Genomic DNA, 8,673 nt, shown 5'->3' on the forward strand with positions numbered 1-8,673 from the left:
CAATCCGGGACAGTATCATGCGTGACCTTTAAGCGGATAGGTGTCATGTGCCACTCTAAGTGGGCAGCACGAGCTGTGCACGGGTATGGAAGTCTGCTGGGCTAATCCCCAACAGAGAAGCAGGCGCCATCTTTAGGGCATTGTCTAGCTGGAGTGGGGCTCAGCCTCGGCCGTAGGCCGGGCCCCCACAGCTATATAAGAGCTGTCTGTATAAAGATTGAAAGGGGTATTAGGGAGTGATTGGAACACTTGGAGAACTGCATAAAGTTCAACAAGTTGGGCAGATGAAAAGGAGGTGGACAGGGAGACAGGGGTTTTACCTTGAATAACATATGCTGCTTGCCCTGTTGCTGAGCCATCTGTAAAGATGAGGAGGGCTTCTTGCAAAGGAGAGGGGGAGGTAACTTTGGGAAAAACTAGGGGATGCAGTCTGCTAAACTGAATGAAAGGGTCAGTGGGATAATGATTATCTATGGTCCCAGCAAAGGAGACACAAGCGATACCCCAGTCATCATTGGTTTGTAGCAACCAATCTATCTGCTCTGTAGTATATGGAACTACAATGATATCAGGATCTTTACTAAAATACTGTCTGTTTAATTTTCTCCCTTTTATGATAATAGAGGCAGTTAGGGAAAAGTAAGGTGTTATGACTTTTACAGGTTTGTTGGAGAGGTAGACCCAAAGAAGAAGCTTGCCTCGTTGTTCAGGGGTCTTGGCTGACTGCCAAAAAACTCCTACTGGAGCATGGGTGGTGGCACAAATGATAAGATATAAAGGAGAAGAGTAGTCAATCTGGAAAGAGGTTTGTAGAGAGATAGCTTGATTTATCTGTTCTATAGCAGCAACTGCTAAAGGCGTTAGGGTGCGGGGGGAGAGGAGATGTGAGTCGCCTGCTAGTAAATTGTTTAAGGGAGTTAAGCTTTCAGGGGGAAGTTTCAGGTATGGCCTTAAAAACTGTAGGTTGCCTAGCAATTTTTGAAAGTTGTGCAGCGTTTTGAGAGAGGAAGTTTGGAGCTCTATTTTGGGTGTGAAAATCCTGTGAGCCTGGAGGCTATAGCCTAGGTAAGTATAGGGTTTGGAAAATTGAATTTTATTGGGAGCAATTTTTAAATGAGAGGCCTCTAGGGTTTCTATAAGGTGTTGAAAGCAGGCAATGCCTTGGGCTTCATCAGGAGAAGCAATAAGGATGTCATCCATATAATGAAGGAAGTAAATATGAGGCCATTGTCTCCTGACGGGGACTAGAACTCAAGCTATGAATTTTTGGGCTAGGGTAGGGCTATTCGCCATACCTTGGGGAAGAACGCGCCATTGATACCTAGGCATTGGTTTGTTAAAGTTGATTTTGGGAAGACTAAAGGCGAAATGAGCACAATCATCAGGATGGAGAGGGATTGTAAAGAAGCAGTCTTGCAGGTCTATAACAATTTTATAATAGTTTATGGGTATGGCTGCGGGGGACCAGAGACTGGGCTGCAGAGCGCCCATAGGTACCATAACTTTATTAATGGCTCGAAGGTCTTGCAGGAGCCTCCATTTGCCTGATTTTTTTGCAATGACAAAGATGGGAGTATTCCAGGGGGAATTGGAAGGTTCAATATGACCTGCTGCCAGCTGCTCCTGTACAAGCTGCGTGGCTGCATGTAATTTTTCTGTCTTCAGAGGCCACTGATCAACCCAGACAGGCTCGATTGTTTTCCATGTTATTTTATTGGCATACTGCTGGGGTACAGGTATGATTGTGGCCTCTAGGAGAAAGGGAATCCTAGTCCCCTTTTTTGAGTATTTGATACGATGGTCACAGGAGTTTTAATGCCTTGCGCATTCTTTCCTAACCCTTGGCCTGGCAAGTAGCCTTGTGTCAGCATCTGCCTGGTCACTAACTCATTTGGGCTACACATAATAATATTCATTTGAAAGAGAATGTCTTGTCCCCATAAATTGACTGGAAGCTTAGGAATTACAAAGGGAATAACTGTCCCTGAATTCCCTTCTTGGTCTGACCAATGAATAGACTGGGAACTAACTTGAGGGTTTTGAGACTGCCCGATTCCTTGTAGGTGGGTAGTGGAGTCTGTAAGGGGCCAGGAAGAGGGCCACTGCTCTGTAGCAATAACAGTGACATCTGCTCCTGAGTCTAGGAAGCCTTGAAAGGCTTTCCCATTTAGGGACAGAGTTAACATGGGGCGGGTGCGCGTGATTTGTTGAGCCCAATAGACATCTGTGGTGTCGATGTTGCCCATTTCGCGGTGCTCTTTAAGGCACTTGTTAGAGGAAGGGATAAGGGGTAATAGGAGAAGTTGGGCAAAAGTAGTTTTTGCTGGGACGTATAGGGGGCTAAGATTTGGATATCTCCCTTGAAATCTGGATCAATTACTCCAGGGTGTATTTGAAGCCCTTTTAGGGAGGCTGAAGCACGTCCCAGAATTAAGCCAAAGGTGTTAGGGGGGAGGGGTCCTCGGATGCCTGTCTGCAAAAGCTTTGCCCCTTCTTCTGGAGTCAATATTGTGCTGGTGGTGGAACAGAGGTCCAATCCTGGGCTGTTTTTTGTGGCTCTCCAGAGGTCTGAAATTGACTTTGGGTTACTGTCTGACATTGATTTTGGGTCGCTGTTGAGGGGATGAACCCAATTGCCCCGGGGTTCATCTTTTGCAGGGGGGCCGGCGGCTGCCCCCTGAAGGGGTTTCCCTGGTTCTTAACAGGGAGGGGCAGACCTTGTATATCGGTTTTTGACCAACAGTCTCTGGCCCAGTGATATCCTTTTTGACATTTGGGACAAGGGGTGGAGGGGGGGAATGGATTAGTTGATTTAGGGATGTTGCCTGAACCACTAGGGAGGGGCAGATTCAAGCTAGAATTGGGGGGTCAAGGGTTTTGAGGCAGTGGACAATCTTTGGCAAAATGACCAGGCTGCTTGCAATTAAAGCAAGTTTTTTGTGTTGAGCTAATGCCTGCCCTTTGCAAGGCAACTCCAATAGCCAGTCCAATGGCATGACTAGTTCCGGCACCTGCACAGAGGTGCACAAAGTCAGATACTGACTCTTTACGATGATGTCGAAGCAGGTCCTGGCAGACTGGATTGGCATTTTCAAAAGCTAGCTGCTTGATAAAAGGGTTATCAGGCTCTTGGATTCCGAACATACGTTCGGCAGCCTCCGTAAGACGGCTGACAAAGGAGCTGTAGGGTTCATCTGCTTCTTGCCGTATCTTAGTAAGAGTGGCAGTAGCAGCTCCTTTAGGGGGTAACTTTTTCCAAGCTCCGAGGCCAGCTTGTCTAACTTGAGCTAGGAGGCCTGTGGGAAAGCGTGCTTGGACTGCTAGAGTGTTATAAGGAGCTTCACCTAGAATTCTTTTTGCTGTCCAGTCCCAGGAACTGAGTCGAGTAAGATTTTTACCTTCAATTTCTTTTGCGAATTTGGCAAGCTCAGCTTTCAGAGAACAAAGTCTCCTCCACTTAAGGCTGCACAAGCAAGCTGATGGAATTAATTTGGGGTAAGCCAATCATTAGTGATAGATTCTAGCAGAGCTAGCGTAAACAGGGCCACAGGCCCGTAATTGGAAACAGCTGACTTGAGCTTTTCCAAAGCTCGAATATCTAGAGGTGAAAAAGATGTTGCGGGAGGCCCGTCATTAGGATGCGGGCCCCCGTTAACTCGGTCCTCGGGGCCATCGTCTAAATTGCAGTCATCATGCCACAAATCTCTTTTGGTTCCAACCCCAGGAGCAGACTCACGGGATGTTCCTCATCTATATCAGGGTCACCACTTTCTTCTTCAGGGTTATCGGGGTCAAATAATCTAGGGGAGGGGCTCCGGAGAATAGAAACTCCACTCCGTAGGGAGACAGGGAAAGTTAAGACAGGGTTGGATTGGATGTTTTCTTTTGTTTTTGCCCAAGTGATTTTGAGGGCGGGGGAATGCTCTTAGGAGGAGGTTTGGGGATGTAAGTTATGTGAGTCAATTTGGAGAGCTCTTGATCTAAATCACGGATGGCCTGCAGGAGTTGAATCTGCTCTTTTCTGTTTTTGACCATGTGCCTGAGGACTGAGAGGTCATTTGTCATATGTAGACGCTAGCGGGAGAGAGTTGATGAGACAGGAAACACGTGGTCAAGAACAGGGAAATGATAAGGTGGCGGTGGGAGGAAGGGAGGCAGGCTTACAGTTGGAGGGCGGGGCGTGGCGGCAGGAACAATAGCAGGGCCTTTAGAAGGCCAGTCAGGATTATTATGGCGCGCTGCCCCTTCCTCTAGAGTGGCCTCATCAGCGGGACTAAGGGGCTCATCAGGGTTTAGGTCAATGAGAGTAGGGTAAATACTTGGGGGAGGAATAACAGGATCGGCAGAACTATCAAGGGGAGGGGACGGAGAAAGAGACTCAATTGTTGGCAAGGGCGGGAGTTCGTTTGGGTCCTGGGAAGGGGTTGTAGTGGGATCTGAAGGATGTGTTTAAAAGAAGGGAAGCTGGCCGGGAGGCTTCAGAAGAGGGACGAGAACAGGATTTCAAGGTTTTTTCTCCCTCAATAACAACTTTCTGTAAATCGGGCCATTCGCGATGAACGTGCAGGATATCATTAATGAGATTCCAATAGCTAAATGCTGACACAGGTACTTTTTCTGGACCAAAAACTCTATAATAGTCTTGAAGGCAATCGCCTACACGTTGCCATTTCTTTTCACTAATGGTCCCTTCTTGAGGGAACCAAGGACAGACATCTTCTAGAAAGACAAAAAAACGTTTCAAATCTTTTTTCTTAACCCTTGTTCCTCGTGTCCTGAGGGACTCCTTGAGTCCGGCTATAAATAATTCTTCTCGGGAGGATTCTTGCCCCATAATAATTTTACTCACAGTCCTACTTCATCGCCAGGGAAATACACACGAGTCTGTCTCACGCTGGGTTCAGAACGTGGCGACTCAGGTGAGGGTCTCGCTGCAGACACCTCCTTTCATGGGTGGGGTGGGGTGGGCCTGGGTGGGCCCGTGGGCCCACCCCACCCTCCTGGGGGCGACGTTCCCTCCTCTTCGGTGGGTCGGGCCTTCTCACGGACCATCTGAGGCCCCACGTTGGGCGCCAGTTGTCCCGTCCTGCAGGACAATCAACAGGGGTCGACGACCTGGAGGAGAGAATTGGAAAAAAAAGAGAGAGAGGCAAGGGACACAAAGAACGACCAGCAAGACAGGATGTCTGATCAAGCTGGCACAGTTTATTGTTTGCAGGCTCAATTTATAAGGGGTTAGCAAGTAAGGGGTGGGTCAGGAGATAATTGGACCTTAGGTGGCGCCAGCAGGTGTAGAGGGGTGATTGGGTCTTAGTTGGCGCCGGCGGGAACAAGAACATGGAAGAGAAGCAGGAAGTTGGCCATCTTATGGGTGGGGGTTCGAGGGTAAGTTTCACCCCCTGAGGCAGCAGGTGTTCTTAAGAAGCAGGATGTCAGGTATTAATAGGTCAGTGGAAAGAACAGAGGAGGATGTGTCGCTAAGTAACCTGACGGCAAGGTTCACCTCAATTTAGGCCATGGCGGAATTTCCTGTTGCTGTTGTCTTAAGGTTTTTGTGACTGAATCTGCCTAAAGGCCCACAGGTTTGCTCCCAACAATCAGACACCTCCAAAGGTCCTCGGTTAGTTTTATTTCAGGGGTCTGAGCCATACCTTTGAGTGTTCTGAAAGGAAGTCTGTAAGGAAATAAACTTGTGCCATAGCTGTACGTAGTTATGACAGTGAAATAATAAATATGAGAAAGAATATTTTCAAAAGTGAAATCCTCCAAGGCTTCTGGGTGCTCTGAAATAAGCAACAAAACAATCTTAAATTAGTTTTACCTGTTTTGATATACCAATGCATATAGGAAAGCAATACCTTTGAATAATAAAATACTTCAATGTGAATAAGGAAATTTTATTTCAATTGAAAGATGGTAAAATTGCATCAAAGTTATTATAAACTATTATTTCCTAATTCCTAACCTCTTATTTTCACCTACTCCCCAGTTTTCTTATATAGTAGATTATCTAGAAACTGTACACATACACAAGTAGAGTTTTCATGCCTTCCTTTTCCTACTTCTAGTTATTGGCCTCCATTGAATAGATGTAACATAATGGAATTTCTTTTGCTTTTTTCACAGGCCTACCAATTAAGAGTTAAAAGGAAAAAAATGTTCAAAAGCAGCTTCTTTTCAATATTTTTCCCCTTATACTAATTTTCCATTATACTAATGCTACAGTATAATTTGATACTTAAGTAGAAACAATGATATAAAATTCCTCCCTCAGATTGGATTTTCAAAAATAAGCAGTTTGCACATATTTCAGACAGAAGCCAGTTATAAACTATTGTGCTTTAAAATGTACTTAACATTAAGAAAAAAAAACAAAAACTATAGAAAGCAGCGCCTACCGCAAATATATTTTAAAATGTTAATTTTAACCAAAAAACAGCTTAATCACACACCAATCATTAAAAATTTTACATCCAAATGCTACACCTACAATATTTACAGTAAGATTTTTAGACAATATTGGAAATACACATTGTGACATGGGTGACTTTAAGGACTTTCAGTAGATAAAATGGTCATTAAAAAGTTAAAAAGGACACCTAGTACTCCCATGAAAATAAAACTATCCAGCTGATTGCACTTAAAAGGAATACAGACATCTTATGAGAAGTGTTGTTTTTAAAACCTACAGAAGATGATAAGGACTACACATCCAAAAAATAAAACAGAACAAAGCAAAAGAAAACACTCAAACTAGAAACCATTTCCTTTTATAAGTAATTGAAAGAATTTGAATACTAATTACCTTAAGTTTTTTAAAATCATTTTCACCTAATTAAGTACAAAAAAAGTTCCCAAACAGTTTAACAATACAATGAACACAGTAATGCAGTCAATGACATACTACCCAGAGCCCCCTGAAGTCAATCAGCTTAATGTTCCAAAATTTCCAGACATGGTTTTTCCAAAGCTACCTCTGTTTTTGGAAATGTTTTATAAACACAAATATACTCCCTAAGGCAACAGAGATGGCTGACCCACCCTGCCTCCAAACATATATTTGAATCAACTGATACCCTCCCCTGCCACCAAACCTATATTGTGAGTGCTAATTTTAATGCCCTTTAATTCCCTTCTCCCTCCCTCCCCAACACCTTCTCTTTGGTAACTGCTAGTCCCTTCTTGGAAAATGTGAGTCTGATGCTATTTTGTTCCTTTGGTTTTGCATTGTTGTAATACTCCACAAATGAGTGAAATCATTTGGTAGTTGTCTTTCTTGGTCTGGCTTATTTCACTGAGTTGATGCACAAATATTTTAAACAACACACTTATGTTTCCTCAACTATACATTTCATTCATACCTGACAATATGGTCTGAGAAGAGAAAATGGCAGGACAAAGGAAGCTGCTAATGCAAGAAATAATGGTCAAGATGGTATCATTTATGAGTTTGATGTCTCAGTACTTGATATGGTCAGAATGTGAACTACAGATTTGGTGTTGACAAAAGACAATAATGGTGATGAGAAAATGAAAATCATATCCAGTTTAAGAGAACGACTAGAGTGGGACTACATCGGTTTGTAAATCCTGACTGCACTATTTACTATGTAGTTACTCTGTATGGGCAAAGTTACTTTTTTCTGCTTCAGATTTTTTCTTCTATAAAAACAGAAAGAGACACTACATGTTAAAAAGCTTGGTAGAATATGGGGGCCATCCAAAATCCTCAGTAACTCTTAGCTATTCTTATCATGCAGATTCTCTCATTTTCTGTAAAACCAATTTATGAAAAGAAAAATGGCCCACCAAACTTTGGAGGACATAGAGTGCAGTCTAAGATTTAAAAGGAATAGTTAAGATTAGGTCTAAAACATTTATTCTTGAGTGGTGAGCTGAAACCTTATTTTCCACTGGTAAGGACACACTAACTTAAAATTCTGTTCTATCTTACTAGCATAGCACAGCTCTGGGCAGAGCGAAGTGGTATGTGCTCAGTGAGACTGACGGCAGAGAAGCTTCATTTTTTTAATACCTCAGGAGGGAGTGGTTCCCATCTACCTATACTCATTCTCTGTTCTGAAATGTGAGGTTTGGCGTTTTTCAGTGATTTACATAAAAGCAGCGTGTTGTCTTTCTACTGCTTTCTCCAGGCTCTGGAAACTCCCTTTCTCACCTTTACTATCAAAGCCTGAATTTCTCACATTTAATCCCTGCCTCTTGGATTTTGGAATAGCTAAAGTTAGGCAGGCTGTCTGGGTCCCAATTGTGGCTCCACAACTTCCTAGCCCCGTCATTTCGGAAAGTTAACTTCCCGGAGCATCAGTTCCTTTCATCTACAAGTTGGATATAATAATACACTTTAAATGAGATAATCCTCAGATCACTCTACAGGCAATGATAAAGCAATTAATAAATGTTTTGAAGAGCACTGTTGCAACCACTCAAACCCTGTTTACGTGGAGTCAAGGGGCCCTTTCACAGTGTAACACAGCGGCAGGCGGCCGCGGAATCGGGCGGAGCCTGGAGGCGGGAGGAGGGAGACGGAGGCGGCCAAGACGGCGGGCACAGCGCCTCAGCTTGCCATCGGCAGTCGTTTCCTTGCTGAGCTCGGAGGGTTTTACCTCCAGGAGTTCCTCAGCTGTCCGGAAGCCGGCAGACACCAGCTTCACC

This window comes from Manis javanica, chromosome 4 (assembly GCF_040802235.1).
Source record: "Manis javanica isolate MJ-LG chromosome 4, MJ_LKY, whole genome shotgun sequence".
NCBI lineage: Eukaryota > Metazoa > Chordata > Mammalia > Pholidota > Manidae > Manis > Manis javanica.